At 38.6% G+C, this 23099-nt stretch overlaps 1 protein-coding gene across 4 annotated transcripts in view; it reads left to right on the forward strand.

Annotated features, from left to right (window-relative positions):
• Window positions 1–16313: 16313 nt before the first annotated feature.
• N4BP2 (NEDD4 binding protein 2) overlaps window positions 16314–23099 on the forward strand; it is a 65759-nt gene continuing 58973 nt past the window's right edge. For 2 of the 4 annotated variants that reach the window (XM_027836322.1, XM_027836325.1), the window contains exon 1: window positions 16314–16403. The gene's annotated coding sequence lies outside the window, so the exon portion shown is untranslated. The remainder of the gene's footprint in view (window positions 16404–23099) is intronic. The other 2 variants (XM_027836323.1, XM_027836324.1) reach the window with 2 other exon arrangements.

Genomic DNA, 23099 nt, shown 5'->3' on the forward strand with positions numbered 1-23099 from the left:
CAATATTCTGATTTTTAAATTAAGTTTAAATTTTTTTTGTTACATTTTAAGTTCTGAACTGTCTCTCTCCCTCCCTCCTCACTCCCCACTCGAGAAGTCCACCATTTGTCACAGATTTATAAATATATGTAAAACTATACTATGCACACTTCTATTTATCAGTTCTTTCTGTGGAAGTGAATAGTATCTTCCTTCATAGGTCTTTTGTGGTCGATCTGTGTATTTATAATACTCAAAATAACTTTGTTGTTCACAATTATTCTTTGAACAATATTGTTGTTACTGTCTACAACATTCTCTTGGCTTTGTTCATTTCACTTTTCATTATTTCACACAAGTCTTTCCATGTTTTTCTAAAATCAACCAGCTCATCATTTCTTACAGCACAGAAGAATTCCACAATATTCTATTAACTAATATTTAGTTAGTATTTTTGCATTGATATTCACTAGGGAAGTTTATATATCTATAGTGATAATCTGCATCTATCTTTTGTTATTGTTGTTGTTCTTCTCCAGCTCATTTTACAGATGAGAAAACTGAGGCAAACAGGGTTAAGTGAATTGTCCAGGGTCATACAACTAGTAAGTGTCTGAGGTCAAATTTGAACTCAGAAAAAGGAGTCTTCATGAGTTGAGGCCCAGCACTCAATCCTCTGTGCCACATAGCTGCCCCATGCATATTAGTGACCAGGTTTTAATATCAACACTATAATTGCCTACTAATAGCAATATGTACCATAACATCTTTCTCATTATTATCTCTATAATGCAGGAATTATTTGTTGGAAGATTTGAAAGAAATCATCTGTGGACATGTATAGGTCAGGTGATTTTTTTGTGGGATCATGATTTATCTTATTTCTCCTTTGGAGACTTCTCTAATTAAATTACTAATTTCCTTCTGTATTAGTTTTGTAATTTTTTTTTATAAATAATTGATTTTCATTAAAGTTTTCTAGTTACCACATAACTATGTATAATATTACTTAGTGATATCTTAATTTCATTTGTTATTTCTCTTTTTTTAACTTGTACTTTTGTTAATTTTTCTTTTTATTGTTTGATAATTATTTGGTCTTTAAAATTTACTTTCTGGTTTTATTTATCAATTCAGTTTTTCTTTTGTTTTCTATTTATGTCTGCTCTTAGCTTTATAATCTATTGTTTTAAAAACTTTTTTTTGGACTATTGATTTAATTCGTATCTGTTACCTATAGGAAAGGGCCTAATTTGTTTATTTTCTCCTTTTCTCTAAGGTACTTACTGTATAAGACAGTGCCATATTGACTGTTTTGAAGCTCTATCCTGTATGGCACTGGCGAAGCTTGTTCTTTACTGGTAAGTAAGTACCTCACTGGTATAACTTTGCTTCTAACAACTAGTTAGGCTCTGTTGCACAGACTGATATGTGGTATTGTATTATCACTGTTTTTTAAATATTCCTTAATTGTTTTTATCATTTTTCTTTAACTCAATTATTGTTTAATAGGTTTTTAAAATGCCCATGTAGCTTCATACATATTTTGCTCATTTTATTATTTTCTTTTAAAATAAACTTACTTGTATATTTTATCACATCTTCTAGTTTTCCTCCTTAATTTCTTTCCTTCCCTCTTCCTAGAAGACCATTCTTTATAAAAAAGGCTTTAAACAAAAAAACAGAAAAAGAGGAAGAGAGAAAAAGTTCAATAAAACTAATATCTTAAAAAGTCCAATATTACATGCAATGATTCATACCCAAGGACCCTCTACCTCTGCAAAGGAAGGGTGGGAAAGGCATTTGTTGAATCTGTGAAATTTTGGTTTGAGGGATGTGTGATTTTTTTTTTTTTGCCAATACATGTGGTATACTGTATAAGATAGTGCCATATTGACTGCTTCAAGACTCTTTGCTGCATGGCAATGGAGAAACTTGTTTTTTTATAATTTCTCATCATTCACTTTGATTATTTTTGTTGTTCTTTCCATTTGCAATGTTGTAGTCATTTTGTATATTGTTTTCCTGGTTCTGTTTTCTTCACTTTGCAACAGTTCACCTAAGTCTTTCAATTCTTCTCTGTATTCATCATAATTCATTTTTTTTTTAGAGTACATTAATATTCCACTACATTTATGTACCACAATTCATTAGTCATTCTCCAGTCTACTTGGTTTCCAGGTCTTCGCTATCACAAAAAGTGCCGCTTATATTTTGGTGCATATAGAGCCCCCCCCCCTTTTTTTTTTGTCAATGACTGGCTTAAGGATATATGCTTAGCAATGGAAACTCTGAGTCAGAAAGTGTGGGTATTTTAGCTACTTTATTTGCTTAATTCTAAATTGCTTTACAGAAGAGTGGTACCAATCCATAGCTCCACCAACAAGTCATTACTGTGCTTGTCTTTCCATAGTCCTTCCAACATTTACTATTCCCATTTTTTGTCATCTTGTTATTTATTTCTTCTGCTATTATATTGGGATCTGGATACGTTCACCTATTATCTCAAACATTTACTAGCTGTATGATTCTGGACAAATCACTTAACCTCTCTGAGCCTGTTTTTTCATTTGTAATGGGGTGGGAAAGTAATAACTCATCTGTGAAGTGGGGATAATAATAGCACCAATATTTAGTACCATCAGTGCTCAGAACATAGTAGGTACCTAATAAATGCTTGTTGTCCCAGATGATAGAGCAATTGGCAAGTGAGAAGTAGCAGGATTAATACCTATGTACAGAAATTAGTTTTGGGAAGCAGCTTGGTAAAGTGGAAAGCATGTTGGCTATGGAGTCAGAGGAGCTGGCTGCCAAACTCAGCAGTCCTACTTACTATCCAAGTGACCTTGGGAAAGTCATTGTACCTCTCTGTGCCTAATCTTCCTCACTTGTAAAATGAGAGTATTGGACTAGTTGACATCTCAGTTCCTTTCTGCTTCTAAGTCTATAATCTTATGATATGTTTTTCACAGTGTTTTCTAGTTTAAATTTTACTTTATTCTCCAGGTGTTGGGAGGCTCAGATTTTGTGAAATTGACCTCATAGTTCACTGTGTAAGTATTTATGCCAGTGTGTTTTGTGCATGTTTGCATGTGTTTACTATGTGTTTCTTTTAAAAATGTCTTTCACAATTTTGAACTTAAACACCGACAGAATGAGCATTTTTATATACAGAACAGAACACAAAAAGAACACTACATATGAAACTGGATTTCACATTGTTAATTTTTAAAAGTATATAATAAATGCCACATGTTACTTTCAAAATTGTCCTGGTTGTTTATGCTTTCTTCTGAATTCTTCTGTGAACTAAAAACAACAAAGAAAAAATTCAATGTCCCCCCTTTTTTTACATCAATATTGCTAATCGCCCCTCTTCCTAATAAAAAAAAAACCTGAGAGAAAGGAAAAAAACAACCCTGTAACAAATAAGTATAGTCAAGCAAAACAGATCTACACAGTGGTGGTGTACAAAAAGGCATGTCTCTTTATCCATCTTGTATCTATCAACTCTCTGTCACGAAATGGATAACATGTTTCATCATGGATTCTCTGGAGATGTGATGTGCTTGGTCAGAGTTCTTGAGTCTTTAAAGTTGGTTTTCATTACAATGTTGTTCTTGTATTAACTGTTTTCTAGTTCTGCTCACTTCATTCTACATATGTGTATATTACCCAGGATTCTTTGCAATCATCTCTAGTAATTTCTTACAATTCATTAATATTCCATTACACTCACATACCACATTTTGTTCAGTTATTCCTCAACTGATGTGCACCCAACCGTCCCCACCCCTGTTCCTCTTAGATTCTAGTTCTCCACATTCCCCATCCCTTCCCCCTTTATTCTTGGATTCAGGATTAGGAAATTTGTTTTGCATGCAATTCCAGGGGTGAGGAACCTGACCCTTTGACTGAATCCAAACTTCTGAACAAATTTGTGAAGGGCCCCATTCGAGGACCTAGGAGGGCTACATGTGGCCTCGAGGCCGCAGGTTCCCCACCCCTGAACTAGACTCTCCTTAAACCCACTTGATTCCCTACACCAAGCAGGGTGTGTGTGCCCATGCCTGAGTGTGCTTATCCCACCTTTGTCCATTTCAGTTGAGTGAGGTTATTAGAAGCATTTGCCCTAATTGTTCCCACATCTCTTCTTGGGTGTGTATTTTTAACTTTTATTAGATCTTTTAATATGTTATCTAATTTCATTTGAGCAGCTAGGTGGTACAGTGGTTACAGCACTGGGCCTCTTGTTAGGAAGACTCATCTTTCTGAGTTCAAATGTGGCCTCAGACACTTACTTAGTTGTGTGACCCTGGGCAAGCCACCCCTGTTTACCTCAGTCTCCTCATCTGTGAAATGAGCTAGAGAAGGAAATTGCAAACTACTCCAGTATCTTTGTCACGAACACCCCAAATGAGGTCACAGAGAGTCAGACATGACTGAAACGACTTAACAATACCTAATTTTATTTCTCCTTTGTAAGCATTGGCATGTTACTGCTTCACTTTAATCTCGTCTGAAAAGTTTCCATTAGCACCAAGTCTTCTCAACCAAGAATGGCAGATTAAATTTGTTAAATTTTGTCATCATTGCTGTTCAGTTGTTTCTGACTTTTCAAGACTGCATGAACCAACGGTCCATGGGGTTTTCTTGGCAGATATTGAAGTAGGTTGCTACTTCCTTCTCCAGTGGATCCAACGGATCCTTTTGTCAGGCAATTAGAGGTCAAATGACTTGCCCAGAGTCACACAGTTGGGAAGTATCTGGGGCTAGATTTGAACTTAGGTCTTCCTGACTCCTGGCCCACCTTGACTTTATTAATATAAAACAGGAGTTTTTGTCTAATACCTTACAATGAAAGTATAGTATCCTGTATTCTATGTTGGTGTCTAAACCTTATTTAGAACTTTGTCTCAAAAATGTTCATTAGCTCTCAACAAAGGGTTTTACCCTCTGACAAAGGCACCACTCAGTCAAATATATTTCCTTCTTGTTCCTTAAAAAATATATATATATTATATATAATATATATATACACACACATATATTTTGTATGTGTGTATTTACAAATATTTTTTAGCTCTCCCACTACATTTAAACATTTGAACAATTGTTGAACAATTTTTAAAAATCCTCATAACAAATATTCATAGTCCAGAAAAACAAATTCCCACATTGGTCAAGTCCATTCTGCATTTTAAGTTCATCAGCTCTCTAGGAGGGGGTGGATGATGTGTTTCATCTTCAGGTCTCTGGACTAGTGAGTTATTGCATTAATCAATTCTAAAGACTTTCAAAGTTATTTTTCTCTATTATTGTACGTTGTATAAATTATTCTGTTCACTTCACTGCATCAGAGATGCAGACATCATCCCAGTTTCTTCTAAAATTATTCATTTCTTATTTCTTATGCATGGTAATGTTCTCTTATACTCATATACCAAAACTTGTCTATTCCATAATGGAAGGACACTTCCTTAGTTTCCAGTTTTTGGCACCTACAAAAAGAGCTGCTAGAGATATAGTTGCATATAAAGGTCCTTTTCCTTTTATCTTTTTGTCAAGTAGGGCTAGTATTTGCATAGTTTAGTAAATTTTATGTCAGACCCCTCAAATTTCTTTCCAGAAAGGCTAGACCAATTCACAGCTTGACTGTGTACTGGTATGTCTGTTTTCCCAAAGGCCCTCTAACATCTTTATTTTTCTCTTTTGTCATCTTTGCCAATTTGGTGAGAGTAAGGTAGACCCTGAATCGCTTTAATTTGCATTTGTCTAATTATTAGTGATTCAAAGCACTTTTTATATGGTGGTTGATAGTTTGAATATCTTCTTTTGAAAACTGCCTTTTTATATCTTTTGACCATTTATCTATTGTTCATTTTACCTTCTGTGATCGTTTCTATCACTTAGTCATGACTATGTCCTCAATTCATAGATCTAAAAGGTAATTTCTTGCTAATCTCCTTTGCTTGTGATGTCATCTTTTATGTCTAAGTAATGTATCCATTTTGAGTTTATGTAGCTATATAGTTAGGGATTAATCTACACCTAATTTCTGCCAAATTGCTTTCCAATTTTCCCAGAATTTTCTCTCAAATAATGAGTTCTTTTCTCAGTAACTAAAATCTTCAGGTTTATTGAACACTATGTAACTGTATTCCTTTGTTTCTGCATGTTGGGTACTTTTTTCACTGATTGATGTCTCTTTTTTTAACCGGTACAAAATAGTTTTTATGATTACTATTATATAGTATAGTTCTTGAGATGGCACTTATCAACTCCCTTCCTTACCACTTTTATTCATTATTACCTCGACACTTTTATTATTAACCTTAAGATTCTTAATCTTTTGTTCATCTAAATACATGTCATTATTAGTTTTTCTAGTTCTGTAAAATAATCCTTTGGTAGTTTGGTTGGTGTGACATTGAATAAGTTAAATAATTTGGATGGTATTGATAGGGTGATGGGATCTGGACTCCTAAAAGGAAAAAACCATGTCTTCACCCACATTGGCATTTAGTCTGAGGCATCTGGTCCATCCCGGCCTACCTAGATACTCAACATTCCTTTTAACTGTCCTTTCACTGTGGCTCTCTGACCCAGCCCAGACCACTTAACTCCTTTCATTGTCTGTACCTGGGCCACCCCAGGCCATTTACCACTCCTTAATCCCATCTAGACCCTTTCTCTGTTGCCCCTGGGCCACTCCAGGCTATTTATCACTTCTTAGTCCCATCCAGATCTTCTCACTGTCTTTTCTTTTATATAAATATCAATCTTACCCCCATTAAATTGTTCAATTCACTTAGAATCTAGCCCACTTCTACTGGTGATACAAATAAATCCTGCTACTTTGACTGAAAGAGTTGAGTGGTCAAATTTTTTTGAGGCAGACCCCACTATACCCTTAGGATTCCCAGCACCCCAAACTGTAAGAGGATTATAATTTTTATTATATTGGTTTGACCAATTATCATGATCAACAAATACTTCTCTAATTATTCAGGACCGTCATTATTTCTGAAAAGAGCTGTTTTATAGATAGATTCACATAGTTCTTAGGTATACGTGGTAGATATACTCCAAAATATTTTACACCTTTTGTAGTTACTTTGAATGAGATTTACCTGTAAAATGCAGGAAGGCTTATGATTTATGTAGATTTATTTTATATCCTGAAATGCTGCTGAATTTGTTAATCATTTCAATTTTTTTTTTATCGAAATCTTTAGGATTTTCTAAGTAAATCAAAGTGATGTCATTTCCTCTTTGCCTATGATGATTTACTCAATTTCTCTTTTTGTCTTATTGCTATAGGTAGCATTTCTGGGACTATGTTAAAATAGTAGTGGTGATAATAAGTATCCATGCTTTACCCCTTTCTAAATTTTCTTTATTATGTATAATGTTTGGTCTTGGTTTTAGATAGATATCACTTACAATGTTAAGCAAAGATTCATTTGTTTCTGTGCTTTCTAGAGTTTTTAAAAGAGCTGGCCACTAGCTTTTGTCAAAAACTTTCAGTGTCTTGATAAAATCATGTGGTTCTAAATTTTTTCATATTAACATGATTTATTATATTTATAGTCTTCTTATGTTGAATCAACTCTGCATTTCTGGTGTAAATCTATTTTAGTTATAGTATATATCTTTCTAATGTGTTGCTGTAGTTTATTTGCTAATATTTATTGAAAATTTTTGTGTCAGTGTTCATTTTGTATAATAGTCTATAATTTCTTTCTCTGCTTAGCTATCAAGATCACATGTATCATAGAGATTGTAAATTTTTCTTATTTCTTTCATTTTTTTTGTTCTTATCTATTTCTTATTTACTTTTTAAAAATTAATTTATTTTTAGTTTGCAACATTCACTTCCCTAAGCTTTTGAGTTTTAAATTTTCTCCCCCTCCCCAAGATAGTGAGTAACCTGATATAGGCTCTACATATACATTCCTATTAAACATATTTTCACATTACTCATGTTGTAAGGAAGAATTAGAACGAATAAGAGGAACCATAAGAAAGAAGAAACAAAACAAAACAGAAGAGAGGAAAAAAAAAAGAAGAGCAAATAGTATGCTTCAATCTGCATTCAAACTCCATAGTTATTTCTTCTTTGTGGATAGCATTTTCCATCATGAGACTTCTGGAGATGTCATAGATCCTTGCATTGCTGAGAAGAGCTAAGTCTATCAAAGTTAGTCATAGAACAATGTGGCTGTTACTGTGTACAACATTCTACTGGTTCTGCTCACTTCACTCAGCATAAGTCCATACAAGTCTTTCCAGGTTTTTCTGAAGTCTGCCTGCTCATCATTTCTTATAGCACAATACTGTTCCATTATATTCATATACCACAACTTGTTCAGCCATTCCCCAGTTGATGGGCATCCTCTCAGTTTCCAATTCTTTGCCACCACAGAAAGAGCTGCTATAAATATTTTTGTACATGTAAGTCCTTTTCCCATTTGTATGATCTTTTTGGGATACAGTCCTAGAAGTGCTATTGCTGGGTCAAAGAGTATGCACATTTTTATAGCCCTTTGGGCATAGTTCCAAATCATTCTCCAAAATGGTTGGATCAGTTCACAACTCCACCAAGAATGCATTAATGTTCCAATTTTCCTACATCTTCTCCAACATTTATCATTGTCCTATTTGTCATGTTAGCAAATATGATAGGTGTGATGTGGTACCTCAGAGTTGTTTTGATTTGCACTTCTCTAATCAATAGTGATTTAGAGCATTTTTTTACATGACTATAGATAGCTTTAATTTCTTCATCTGAAAACTGCCTGTTCATATCCTTTGACCATTCATCAATTGGGGAATGACTTGTATTCTTATAAATTTGACTCAGTTCTCTATATATTTTAGAAATGAGGCCCTTATCAGAGACATTGGTTATAAAAATTCTTTCCCAGTTTTCTGCTTCCCTCCTAATCTTGGTTGCATTGGCTTTGTTTGTGCAAAATCTTATTAACTTCTTTTCTTATTATTGCAGAGTTGATGTAATATTGGAATTCATTGTTCTTTGAATGTTTAATAGAATTCACTTGTAAATCCATCCAGTCCTTGATTTTTTTTTCTTTGGGAGTTCATTTATGGCTTGTTCAAAATTTTTTTCATAATAGATATCTTTTACACATTCCATTTCTTTTTTTTATTAATCTAAGTTTTAAAATTTTTATTGGTATTCATCCATTTTTCCTAAATTATCAATTTTATAAACATATAATTGGGCAAAATAGTTTCTGATAATTTCCTTTCTTTCTTTTTCAATTGTTATAAATTCTGTTTTCATTTTTGATATGAACAATTTGTTTCCTATCTTTTAAAATCAGATTTCCTAACTACTTAACAGTATCTATTTTATTTTATTTTTTCAAAAGTCAGCTCTTAATTTTATTTATTATTCCAATGTGGGTTTTTTGGGGTTTCATTTTTATTGCTGTCTTCTTTAATTTTCAGAAATTCTACTTTATTCTTTAATTGGGGTTTTTTGGATTTGCTTTTCAAGTTTTTTTTAAATTTTGTGCTCAATTTATTAATTTTTTTTTTCTCTTTTTTCGTTGACCAAAGTATTTCGGGACTTAGGAGTTTTTCATACTGCATCAACACCCTAGTGATAGTGACTCTCCTAGAATTGCAAAAAGACCCTCAGAGTTTCTGTGATATATTCTTTGTATTGTCTACTTTCCTTTCACTTCTCATACACTCAAAAAGCAAAATCCCAGACACCATCACTACCAAACTTTTCTGAATTGTCTTAGTCTTATTATGAATTTGGTTGGTATGTTCAGAATTTAATATTGCCACAATTACTTAAAAAGTTCTTTTGAGTTCTTGCTGCTATTACAGCTCTTTTGAATGAAGTTTATGTAATCATCTTACTCAAGGTACTATAATAGTTTCTAAAAGTTAATAGATATTAGAGATTTCTGCAGTAATATTATAGCTCTTAAAAAATGTTATAAACCAGAAGCAAATCTGTACTTTTTATTCACTAGCAGATATTAAAGACAAATAGAGAATGGTCCTGGAAGACTGTTATGTTATGGGCAGGGGGCCAGCCTAGTCATAGTCAGAGTTCATTATTACCTTGTGGAAATGTTGGTCATTCTGGAGCTTTCCTGAGGTCCTTTTGGAATGGCCCAGTAAGCTTATATAGAGCGTTTCAAGTTTTAAAACTGCACTGAGACTTTTGGGACAGTGTTTGTGTGTGTGTGATCCGGTCTAGAGGTTAGGGATCCTGGAATCCCAAAATCATGACACCCGGGTCCTGCCTGAAAGAATTCGACCCAAGCCTTCTTGTAGCCGAAAACGAGGTTTATTGAAGATTCGCCACATTAGCTACACTCTTAAGGAATCTGAGCATCTATGGGCTATTGGCTATGTGAGAGATGATCTCTGAGAATCTCTCAGGAATGAAGCCTCCTCAAGGAGTTAATTGCTTCTTGTTCTGTTGAAACACTTGCAGCTGGTTGATCTTGTAAAGAAACATGCTTTTCAACTTTATCAGACCTCCTCCTCCCTCTCTAAAACTATTTACTCTAAAAAGAAAAACAAAACTTCCTGTCTCCAGGAAGGTTGTAAAAAGTGTCCTTGTTCTTTGTTGCTGGGGTAGATTGCTGCGAATAGATTGTACCCTCAGAGCTTGCATTAATGAGCCCTGAGGAAGCGGGGTGGGGATTGCGCTAGGACTTATAACCTGTTGATCTGAACACAACTCTGCTCTCTTCAGTCAGCCCAATTTTTTGGTGTTCTGAGGGAGTCCTTTCTCGAGAAAGCTAATAAATAAATTTTTCTTTTTGCTAATATCCCTGAGTCTTTGATTCATTGATAAGGGTCTCTTCACCCCACACAGCTAGATTCTAAGAATCAGAGCATCTTAATGGAGATAAGATGGACCTTATATACAGAAAGACTGTGGAAGGGATCTAGGAGTGGCCAAGCAGTATGGGGTGAAGGGCCTAAGGAGATCTGGATGGGAGTGGCTAGTAAGCTGGGGTGAACAGAACTCCTGGGTCCTGGATCTCTTGGCCAAGGGAGAATGGAAACTCACTAGGATTAAGGGTGGGAAATGGCCGGAGGCCATAGGGAGGTAAGACAATGGAGGGGAGATTGGGTGTAGCCACAATGAAAGGCCAGTTGATGGGATTATAGCTTCAGGGGAACGCCAGAGATTTGGCCCTGTGGGAAAGTCCAGGGTTTTTCCTTTCTGGGGCCCAGATTCCAACGCCATGGTGTGTGTGTGTATGTGTGTGTGTTTACATGTTACATATATTTATATATATGTATATACATACATACATACACACATACATATAACTGAAGATATTTGATTTCCTAAATGGCATGTTATGAACTAACATTTCTTTTTCTTTCTTCCCTCATTTCCTTCCTGCTTTCATACTTAAATGCCTACAATGTTTGAAGTTCTCTTTTTAGGACTCTAGGAGTCCCGAAAAGTCCCTATTTTCCAAGAACTTACAGGCAGCAATCCAAACATCTTCATTTTGAAAGCTTACTGCATGCAGCCCTGGAATTTATGTCTTGCAAGTCCTGCGGAACAAGGTCTTGGCCAGCGGCGTCTTTCCTCCTTCACCTCCTGGCTATACTCTCTTTCCCAGCTTCCTTCTATGTACAGACTCCTCAAGGACAGGGCTCTTTCTGCTTGTATCTCTCTCTATTCCTGGAACTTCGGAAGAGCTTAATAAATGTGTGTTGCTGGACTGAACAAAAGACTGCCCCTAAGTGCCAGGCATTAAGTATATATGGGATATTTTGGGGTTTTTAGAGATGAAAAGATCACTTCTGGGTAGGCTTACATTTAATAGGAGATACTAAATAAAATACACCAAGCAATTGTAAATGTTGTCAGTCAATTCAGTTGCGTCTGACTCTTTGTGACCCCATTTGGGGTTTTCTTGGCAGAGTACTGGAGTGATTTGCCATTTCCTTCTCCAGCTCATTTCACAGAGGAGGAAACTGGGGCAAACAGGTTAAATGACTTATCCAGGGTCACACAGCTAGTAAGTGTCAGAGGCCAGATTTGAACTCAGGAAGATGAATCTTTATGTCTTGAGGCACTGTATCCACTGTGAATAAGTCAGTGGAAAAAACATCAAATACTGAATTAAGTTGGGTGGGTACTGATACAAAAGGGAAGACTGTCTCAGCCATCAAGAAATTTACTTTTTAATGGGGGACGGTCACATATGTAGGGATTGGTGGTGGGGAATGCTTTGGTCTGGAATGTTGGTGAATGTTAACAATAGGGCAAGACATTAGATATGCTCTTTGCATAGTTCTGATTGATTAGTTATCTGAGTAGGAGGTGGAAAGGGGCTGGGTGACCTGGGGGCTGGAGGGCTTGGCCTTTTCTGGTTTGGTCCCTGGAGGGTAGGATTAGGGGCTTAAAACAGACAAAAGAATAAGAAACTTATTTATTGGCACTTCTTTAAACAGAAATAAAAATAGCCTTTCATTATTAAAAAAAAAAGACTTCATCTGAGAAAATATTGGTGTCCATTTTTATTGTACAGCCTCCAGTGATTACTCAGAATTGTCTGGTATTTTCAGTGTTAAATTAGCATTTAATGTGTACAATTGAAAACTATTGGAGTAAAATAAGGTGTCTAAGCAAGCCCACTTCAAGCTATTTAAATAAGGGTAATTAATAACCTTATATTCTCTATCTTTGAAAAATATAAAAGATGTAGTGAATAAGTACATTATATAGCTGATTTTTTTTTTCTAATGAAAGACTGTAATGCCAGTATTATACCTTTTGAAAAAAGTACTTTTAGCAGCTTTTTATAATATGCCTAAGAGTCCTACGTGGCATGATGAATGTTGACAAGAGATTACTTTATTCCAAATTTGGTTTTGTCATTTAGATCTTTGCTACTGGTGAAAATTTCCTTTTATTAACATTAATATACGTATCGGCATCTAGGGAGCTGGCCTGGTCCAGAATCAGGAAGACCTGAGTTCAAATCCTATCTCAGACACTTACTAGCTGTGTGACCAAATAATTTATCTGCTGTTTGCCTCAGTTTCCTCATCTGTAAAAATGGGTATGTTAATAACACATACCTCCCACAGTTGTTGTGAAGATCAAATATGAAAAAGCACTTAACACTGTTTGGCACATGTAAATATTAGCTATACCTATTGTTATCATTAGTAGTAAATGACAGGGCGCTAATGATGGACCTCTAAAAGGCCCAGGACTTTCTCACGTGGCCCAGGTCCCTGGCATTCTCTTGAGGCTTATCTCAGTATAATCCTTTCAACTATCTGGCTATGTGGCTTTGACCCTGTCCCAATTTTCTGCTACCTCTAATTTAGCGCAGCCCTTCACTGTTGGTTACCTCTGGACCATGCCACTCCTTAATTACATCTAGACTCCTTCCTCAGGGGCCCAGGTCCCTGGCATTCCCCGGGGGCACCCAGCCCTTCTGGGTCTTTTTCTGTTACCTCCCAGTCACCTCAGAGTACTTGGCTACTTCTCGAACCTTCCCACAGTCCTGTATAAAAGGTCCATCTTGCCTCCATTAAAGTGCTCAGATTTCCTTAAGATTCTGGCCTGGTTATATTGGCACCACAAATGCTCAGATTCCTTAAGAGTCTGACCCGGATTTCAATAAAGTGTCACAAATGGTATGATTCTTCAAATCTTGCCCACCTCAATCGGTGTTTTAATAAATGGAAGGAAAGAAGGCTTGAATTGACATTTCAGACAGGACCCCTGTCTTCTGCCCTTGAATTTTGGGGTTCCTAGTACCCCTAGACCTCAACATTTTGGTTCAACACCCCTAGACGGCAACAGTAAGCAGTCCTGTTTCTCCACTCTCTTCAATAGATTGTTTTCTAATGCTAGTAAACACTATTATGACTTGTTCAGTACATGTTTAGTATGCTTTACAACATGTTTAGTAGTTTAGTATTTAGCCATTATTAAAATAACCAAGAATTCATGCGTCACTTTTTATTTTCATGGCACGTGCTAGATTCCACATGAATAAAAATATTGTAAATCCACTTGAACTTCTTTAAATTGTAAAGCCATATATATTACTGTTATCTTCTTTTATTGGCTTCTTTTATTGCAGAGGCAGAATTATTGTTCTCAATACAAGCTACTTATGCCCTGAAAATCTACTCTTTATTTTATTTTCTTTTTCTTTATTAAATAAAAATAGTAATTAAAATACTTATTTATATCAAAATTTGTCATCAGTGCTTATATCACTAGTAAAATCTCAAGGATTTTAGTTATGCAGAAGAAAAAAAAATTCAGGCTTGAAAATCTTGATTTTTCTTAATATGGGTGAACATCACATCTGGCAATTTCCCCATCCAGAAATTTGCTCAAGTTGAAAGTGATTTTTGACTAGATAAACCATTCCAGTGTTCTTAGGTCAACATTCTGGTGTTTTAATTGGACTTCACCAAGACAACTGCTTTACACCTCTATTTTCTCCCCATTTCTACCGAGTCCACCACAATACTGATAAACTATTGAGGGCCAAAGGGGACTTTTTTCAGAGGTTGTTTAGTTTCTTTGTCCTTGAAATACTGGAAATGAAATGAACAAAATAACTGCCCTAACCAAAATGAAGCAAGAAAAAAAAATACAGCATGAAAGGTTGAGAGGAATGAAACAAGGTGGAAGCAGCGTTTAGAAAAAAAACGAAACAGGCAATCGGGACATACTGTGATCGCGAAAGAAGGATTGGTAAGCACCTGTAGCCTAGTACTTTAAAATGGGGGGGGAGGGAGTCGGAGGGGCTCAAATTCAGCGCTTCCAGTCCTACAAGACCCTACATTTATTCAAAAATTCATTTCTGCCATCCAGTGTGTCTGGGGTGACACTACAGAAGACAGCCCCTAACCTGTGCAGGGATACAGCAGCCTGCAGTAGGGCTACCGTGCCTCCTCCTCCTCCCGCTCCCCGTCTTTGTCCTTTCCAGGCAACCAGAAACCTAGCTCAGATGCCACAAAACATGGAGAAACGGAATGCATGTAGGAAATCTACTGAAGAAAAAAAAAGCGCAAAATACACATACACATACACACACACACACACACACAGGCATGCTCAGTAGGTTTTGCTCATTAGCAACACAGACACACACAACTGCGCATGCTCAGGAGTTTTGGTTCATTAACTAGTAGCTGCAAGGTCGCTCTTGCAACACACACACACACACACGCATGCTCAGTAGATTTTGTTCATTAGCAACACACAGACACACACAACTGGGCATGCTCCGGAGTCATGGTTCATTAACTAGTAGCTGCTAGGTCGGTCTTGCAACACACACACACACACACACACACACAGACACACACTCTCACACACCTGGGCATGCTCAGTAGGTTTGGTTCATAAACTAGCAACGGCTACGCCGACCTTGCAATTCCAACTGTAAACAGATCTAGCTAAAATCATTGATTTGGCACCCTCTTGTCCAAACCTAGCCCTTCCAAGCTCCATTTTCACGCTCCTGGGGGTAGTGGTGTTGGTGGTGGGAAGGGGGGGCAGATAAGGAGAAAGGTGGGGAAAGAGGCCGGAGGTCAAAAACTTCAGCCTCTCCCAGGCAGGTTTCCCGGGGAGGGGGAGGAAGGATTTGTCACGGTTTGATCTCGAGGATATTTTTGGCAGAATTTCGGTCCCCTTCTCACACTACCAAGTTCCACAGCATAAAGCGAGACAGAACAGAACGAAATGGCTTTAACTTAAGAAATAAAGGGGGGAGGGACCCACAAGGAAGTAAACACACACAAAGACGCCTGAAACCCTCAAGGTTTGCTCCTCCTCCTCCTCCCCCCTGCCCGGATTCCTTGAAAAGATGTGGACTTTCCGTTAGGTGGCTTTTGGGATAGGAAAAAGAGGTGGTGGGGTGGGGAAATGGCCCTGGAGCGGAAAATCCTTCCCTGGCCGGGAACCTATCAATCAGCAGGCCCGCGGGAGGGGTAGGGCCGAGCGCGCAGCCCCGGGGAAGGGGGGAGGGGAGGAGGTGTGCTTGGATGGGTCGGGTCCGCATCCTCCCCCCGCCCGTCAGAGCCCTCTCCCCCCCGCGCGGCGCGGCCTCGTGCGGGCTGCTCTTCCCCGGGCCGACGGAGAGCGGCAGTGTGTCCCCGCGCAGAGCGCGCTCGCTCTCCCTCTCTCCCTCCCTCCCTCCCTCGCTGCTCGCTCGCTCGCGCCTCTCCGCTCTCGCCTCTGGCCTCAGCGCGGCGGCTCCGGGGAAGTCGGCGGCGGCGGCGGCGGAGGAGGCGGCAGAGGCGGAGGCGGTGGAGGCGGTGGAGGCGGTGAAGGCGGCGGCCCGGGCTACCCCTCTCCCCCGCCCACCTGACTGGTTGGAGTCGCGGACGCTCGATGCAGCGTCCTCCCGCCTGAGGACCAGGTAAAGGCGGCCGCTCGGCACCGGAGGGTCGCGGGGAGAGCAGGGGCAGCCAGGGAATGCGGCGAATTCCCGCTCTGGGCCTCGTCCTTCCCCCGAGCTGGGGCGGGTGGTGTGGGCGGCGGGGGGCGGGCCCAGGTGCCCCTCAGGGGACGGCCTGGGCCGCCGCCGGGGGCGGAGGGGGGGGTCCCGGCTTCCCTCCACCCAGAAGTCTCCTGGGGAGACGAGCGGATTTCAGCCTAGGGGGGGATCGGCTCCGCCCCCAAACCGTGTCCCCCGACTTGGAACCCCCCGCCCGGGGTCCCCGCCGCCCTCGGATGTGGCCCGCCGGCTCGGGCCGGCCCCCCTTCCCCCGGGGCGGGGGCGGGGGCGGGAGGCTTTTCTCGGCGGGCTCCCCGCGCTCTCTGGTCGCCTCGCGACCCACTCTGGCCACCCTCCCGGGAAAGCCTCTTCTCCTCCGGCCTCTTCTCCCCCCGCACGCCCCCCGCCTCGGAGGCTGGGCTGGAAGCTGGTCTTCCACAGTTGTTTTGACATCTGGTGCATCTCCCTCCAGTCCTCACTCAAACTTTGTTCTCCTCCAGCACATGCTTTTTTTTTTTTTTTTTTAAACGGTTCATCTCTTCATTCACATCACCCGCCTGGGCACACTGGTTAGCTAGAGTGAGTGTCGCCTATTTATCTTATTTACTGTATCGCCTGCTCCTAATGTTTCTCTTTGGCTTGCAGCTTTTCTTAAAAAAACAAACGAAAAAAAAACTGCACACAAATAAAAACCAAGCAAAAAAACCAGGTAATAAGCCGTAACTGGCGTTAGACTAGATGCTTCAAAGTACTACATAAAGGTGGAATTATGAGTGTTTTAAGGTCCACTAGTATTGGGGAGCGTGGGCAGATTGCATCACCCTGGGCTTGCAATGTCTCTATTGCAGGCATTATTCATTCTTGATATAGGACTGGCATATTTATTTGCCTACTCTGTATCCTAGAGCCAATCAAAAGGCTCGGTTGCATGGAGACTAGTTACTCTGCTAGGATGGGAGGGTGCTATGTGGAACAGAGGAGCAAGCCGCGGTGATCAACAGTTCCCTGTGAAAACAACGATTAATTACCTTGCTCTTTTTCCTCCCTAAGAGACTATTTTTCTAGCATTTCTTTTTTCTTCCCTTTCCATCATTTTTTTTTCAATTATTTTCTGCATGCATTTTCTCTGCCCAACCTCATCCTCTCTCTTGGCATGGCTTAGTGGATCTAGAGTTGGCCCAGGAGCCAGAAAGACCTAGATTCAAGTCCTGTTCCCCTCACCTAAAGTCTGTGAGACCCTGGGCCTTAATCTTTCAGTGCCCTAGGCTACTCTGTGATTAAGGTGCTGGGGAAATTGCTTTGGTAGTGTGGGGCCTGGGGCAAGTTGTTCCTTATACTAAAAAGTCCCTGGTCTGCCTTGTCCTTGCCCTAAGAAAGGTCCTATTCTTGACCCCCAACCCAAACTAGACTCTACCAGCTTAAAACTTTTGGTGGAACTTTAAAAGAAATGGTAATATATCTTTTTTGTGTTGGAAAATGTGGCTCAATTTTGTGTTCTTCAAATGAGTTCAAGAATGTCTGTCACGCTTGATTCTTTAGAGCTGTGGGAAAGATGAGTCTTTGTTTCTGGAAGAAGTTTGAGACAATAAAGGAAGTTTCCTGGAAAGCTATTCCATTCTCTCCTGTTTAATTCTAGGATTGTTTATACTAGTTGTATAAGAGACACACACTTCCATGTATGTACACATCCATATGTACACAGTGATGAACAAACTCTGTAGATTGTCTATAGAGCTGCATGTCATCAGGTCAGATATTCTTTCTGTATCCACTTTGTTTTTCTAAATGTGTGAATGGTCTGGCCAGATCCTTTTGAATGGATCTAGGTATCCACCAGCAGGGTCTGCAGTGTTGAGTTTGATGCAGCTAGCATGGTGTCATCCACCCACAGAAGCATCTGGATCACCAGTATGGCTGTAAGAGATTCTCTTCAATTTAATAATATATCCTTCTTGATTGATTGAATCTGTACTCTCTTAAGAACTTCCTCTATAGTAAACATCTTTGGAGAGAATTTGTCTCCCTGTTAATATGCCTTGCCTGATTTTTTTAAGATCAAAGGGTTGTAGAACAAGGTTATTTCTGTTTATCTTTCTAGGAATTTTGAGTGGTTTTGATGTATGGATAGGAGACACTTTGTTGAAAGAAAGCTATATTTTGTTCTGTTGAAGCTTTTTTTATTGTAATCAACAGGCACACGGGGATCTTACATTCTCTACTTTTTTTTATTGTGTTATGGTTAATTAATCAACAAGTATTTATCCTTAATGAATACTTGTTGCATACCCCGTGCTAAGTGTTGGGAATACTAGTCACAATGAACTTCCATTCAAATTGGGGAAACAAGTTCACATAAATACATACAGCATAAATATAAAGCTAATAAATAAGTAAATAAATAGTAATACAAGGCACTATGGGAGGGAAGATACTGGCAGTTGAAGTTAGGAAAGGCTTCACTTGGAAGATGGTGCCTGAGCTTCATGTTTAAAGGAAGAGATTTTGGTTTGGAAGTAGGGAGCGAGTACATTTCAGCCATTGGGAATGGCCTATGCAGAGACTGAGATGGGAAATGAAATGTGATTGAGGAAGAGAGGCCAATTTGACCACATTGCTGAATTGTAGGAGGGAAGTAATGTTCAGTGTGGCTGGAAAAGTAGGTTAGGGCCAGGTTGTATAGGGTAGGAAGCCAGTGGAGTGGATTGAGTAGGGGAGTGGCTAGGTCAGATCTAAGCTTAAGGAAAACAATTTTTGGCAGCATTTTTAAAATGGAATGGAATGGTGAGTGACTTGGGGTGGGGAGATCAGTTAGGAAGCACTAATAGATTGTAGTTGGTGAGGGCTTAAATTAAAGTGATAGAAAGGGGGTGCTATTTGAGAGTGTGAAGTTTGAATGGCAAGATTTGGCAATTGATTAAATATGTGGGGTGAAGGAATAAGAGGTCCAAGATAAGGCTGAGATTATGAACCTGAGATATTGGACTGAAGTTGGGAGGGGGAGTGTTTATGGGAAAAGATAATGAATTCATTTTTAGACGTGTTGAGTTTAAGATGTCCTGAGACGTTCAGCCTAGGTATGTAGAGCTGGAAGTTATCTGCATATAGATGATAGTTAAATCTATGGGAGCCGATGAGGTTCTGAGAGAGAGAGTACATATGAGGAAAAGCAGAGGCCCCAGGACAGAACCAGCTGTAGTCTGCTGTAGTTTAGGAAGACCTGTATGTATATTGATTTAATTTGGAGAGACTTTTTGAATTCTTTTTTTTTTTTTTTTTGCCTCCTTGAAGTCCTCCGTGGGTGTGTGATTCGTGTGTAAACAACTCATTGAAATTTAATATAAGCTTGGAAAATTGGCATATGGTTAAGCAATTGTGGATGTTCTGAATATTGCCTTTCCTCCCTTGCTTTCCTGATCTTCAAATACTTCTGTACTCCTTAAGTAATTCCTTAAATAGGATTCCGTTAACCCACAAATCTCATCTATTTACACTTGGTTTAGTCTGCCTTTCCAGTCTTTATTCTGATTAGTTAGTTCTTTATTAGATTTTGTTTTTACTTCGATGACCACATCAATCATGAATACTGAGTTTGGTCCACGTGTGGTGTTCTCTTGTGCTGTGGTAAAAACAGTTATACATATCTTTGCACATTGCTTCCATTTTTCTTTTGTTGTCATTCCATTTTCATCTTTAAATACCCTTGGGGTGATTTTGTTTAGTTGGGTCACTTGACAAACTTTCTTTAAACTGGTTTTTCTTTTCACTGCTTTCTGTCTTATTAGGTGACATTGTTCAACCCTTTATGACTGAATTTACATTCCAAACCAAAGGTTCTTAACTTTTTTTTTCCTTTTGTCATGAAAATCTAGTGAATCTGTGGTTCCCTTTCACAGTGCTTTTAAATGTACAAAATAAAATACTTAAGATTAGAAAGGAAACAAAAGTTAGTGACAATAAACATGTAATTTTTTTCCCATCCAAATTCATGGACCTCTTGAAATCTACCCATGAGACCCCAGTGTTTTAAACAGTGTTGCCTTTGGCTGCCATCTCAAAAATCATCTTGGCAAATAAGTTAAATGTTTGAGTGTATGCTATTTTTGGTTCTTCTGAGCAGTGGAGAATATAGATCTTTGTTTTTTAGAGAGAAGTTTGGCCTCATTGAAGGTATGACTGACAAAGGAATTTATTTTGGTCTCGTGGCAATTGATTTACATGGGTTAGAATTCAGTATGAAATTATTATTCATGTCAATGTCCTTTCTGTTGTCTTGACCCATTTTTCATTGTCAGTAACTTATTTGAATAGGTCAAAATTGACTTGTTTTTAATTGCATACTATTTTTAGTATGCAATACTTTTCATTATTCTTTTAGCTTTATAACAATTTTGACCTTTGCTCTGATAAATCTATAATCTATATACTGACAGCTGATTCAGGAATGACTCCTACATTAGTAAAGAGTCTTTTCCTGTCTGTTAAAATGTAATCAAATTTGGTTTTTTTGTGGTATTATTTGATATTCACTTTGTCCAGTGCCTGCTTTTCTTAAAATATTCATGATTGAGAGGTATGAGGCTTTTGTATAGTTTGCACGTCTTTGGCCTCTCTCCTGACCCATGTTTTCTAATAAATTTCTCACTATTCTCACCTATTTCTCCATATTGGACATGTTGATTGTTGAAATGTATATTGATTTAATTTGGAGAGACTTTTTGAATTTTTTTTTTTGAACATAAGATGCAATTATTGTCCACGGAGAGTACCTGTGAGCTCTCCTTCTATCCTTTTTGTAAACTTCATGATTGCCACACAGTACAAGATGACCATTCCTTGGCTTTGGGTGTATGATAAAACTAACACTGCTAGGGGCAGCTAGGTGGCGCAGTGGATAGAGCAGCGGCCCTGAAGGCAGGATGACCTGAATTCAAATCGGGCCTCAGAACAAACACTTGACACTTCTAGCTGTGTGACCCTGGGCAAGTCACTTAACCCCAATTGCCTAAAAATAAAAAGATAAACAACAAAAAATTTTGTACTGGTGTACATATTTTTATAAATGTTATTGGTAGCTTTTGAAAGAGTAAATTTCATAAATTTATGGTATTAGAAGCCAGTTTTCAAAAAGGCATGGATTGAGTTCTGACAAGGGATAATTCATTTTTGCTTATGTAAATACAGGGCATCTTCTATAGAGAAACGATTGAATTTAAATTAACACTGTTGGGATCTAGTTCATCTGCCTCTTCTTTGGTCCTTGGTTCACTTCTTAAACAGGAAACCTTGTGATTGCCTAGCAGACTTTTTGATTTAAGCCATGTCAATAAATCAGCTAGCTAAGTTTCTGACCCCAAAGCAAGGTAAAACAAGGAATTACAAATGGTATAATATTCCCATTATTTCAAGAATCAAGAATAACTCTCCCTAATAGCTTGTCGCCAGTTTGCACAAATTGTATGCTAGTTTCCCTTACCTTTAAACCTCACTTGACCCTGTCACTCTTCAAGTTATCATGCTGTATCTTTCCTCATTTTGACAGGCAAACTCCTAGAAATAACAGTTTATGTTTGTTGCTTCCACCTCCTCTTCTCACATCTCAATCCCTTGCTTTCACACTTCCAAACTCATCACTCAACTGAAACTTGCTTTCCAAAAGTACCAGTGTTTTCTTAACTGTCAAATCCCATGCTCCTTTCTCAGTCCTCATCCTTCTTGACATTTTGTAGCTTTTGGCACAGACCATTCTCTCCTCTTTGTTATATTACTGTCTCCTGATTCTCTTAAATCTTTGTACATTTCTCAGGTTCCTTTGTTGGATCAGCTGTGTCCCACACATTAATTGTGGATGTACCCTGGAGCTCTTTCCTGAGCCCTCCTTTCTCTACATTATTAGCTCCCATAGGTTCAATTATCTTTATGCAGGTGAGTTCCAGATCTTTATGTCAGCTGTTGTCTCTTTTGAGCTCCATTCCAATATCACCAACTAAGTTTTAGATATATTGAGCCTTTTCCAGTATAGAAGTTCAACTTGTAGCTTCCAAAGTTGCCCTTATCTGTTGGGCCTTCTTTTTGGCCTTCTTATTTATTCTCTTGAACTTTTAAAAAAGATGCCTTGGGGCGGCTAGAGCACCCGCCCTGGATTCAGGAGGACCCGAGTTCAAATTCGGCCTCAGACACATAACACTTACTAGCTTTGTGACCCTGGGTAAGTCACTTAACCCCATTGCCTAGCCAGAAAAAACCCAAACAAACAAAACAAAACAAAAAAAAAAGATGCCTTAAGAAGGACAATCAGTTTCAAATCTACCTCCATGTTATATTTTGCTTCCTTCCCCTTATCTTTACTTACACAGCTACCACACTAGTTCATAGGGGTATCACTTCTTTTCTGGAGCATCTTCCTAGTTGGATTTCTTGCAGACTCGATCTACTCCAATCCTTCCTTTACACAAGCTGCCAAAATATTAATAACTAAAGCAAAGATCAGATTATGTCACATCTTCCTTGCTGAGTAAGCTCTAATTCTCTCCTTTTACCTTTAGGATCAACTACTATTTCCACAGTTTGATAGTTAAAGCCCTTCACAATCTGGTGCCAATCTACCCTTCTAGACTTATT

This window comes from Vombatus ursinus, unplaced genomic scaffold (assembly GCF_900497805.2).
Source record: "Vombatus ursinus unplaced genomic scaffold, bare-nosed wombat genome assembly UNPS02014818.1, whole genome shotgun sequence".
Taxonomy (NCBI): domain Eukaryota; kingdom Metazoa; phylum Chordata; class Mammalia; order Diprotodontia; family Vombatidae; genus Vombatus; species Vombatus ursinus.